A 731-nucleotide genomic window follows, 5' to 3' on the forward strand; every position below is an offset into this window, starting at 1 on the left:
CTAGCTATTTGCTTAGTGTTGTCTTGGTTATGGACTGCTATTGCCATATAGATAACGTATGGTGAGAAGGATGTTTCATAGTTAGGCTAGGTGAGTTGGGTTTAGTGTTCTTAGCATTCAAATAATCTCTCTAAATGCTTTTGTGGTTAGATCAGGTGAGCCAGGTTTAGTGCTTTTAGTGTTACTGTAATTTCCCTAAATGCTTTCAACATCTCACGATGTTGGTGCTGGTCTGAAGCACAACACCCCTTCGAGCCTCATGTCTGCACTATTCTGTGGAAAGTGAGGATATTTGAATAAGGTAGCTTTTACAACTTCATTTCGCCAATAAATAAGACTTTTTCACAACTGCAAACAGTGCAAATTACTTTCAGAAAGCTTCAAATTTACTTTCAAAATCAGTTTTACTATTCTGGGCAACTTTCTCTTTCTTCTGTGGACAAAAATGTTTTGTCAATGGGAAGAGCAGAGGCTTGCATAAGATACTTTTTAGGTATTTTTTCCACTGATAAAATGCTCTCTTTTGGAACTCAAAACAGTAGTAATTACATTGGTCTTTTTGCTATGAATCCTTGAAAAAATCGAGCCTCCCGATGGCGCAGTGGTAGCGTCGTCGCCTTGTAATCAAGGGGTCCCGGGTTCGATTCCCTGTGGAGGCTCATAATGGTTCGGATTCCAGTTTACACTGTAGGTCCAGTCCCGATTAGCCTTACTGTGCATAAAGTGGACTT

This window comes from Lepisma saccharinum, chromosome 11 (genome assembly GCF_977018435.1).
Source record: "Lepisma saccharinum chromosome 11, izLepSacc3.1, whole genome shotgun sequence".
In the NCBI taxonomy this organism is placed as follows: Eukaryota; Metazoa; Arthropoda; class Insecta; order Zygentoma; family Lepismatidae; genus Lepisma; species Lepisma saccharinum.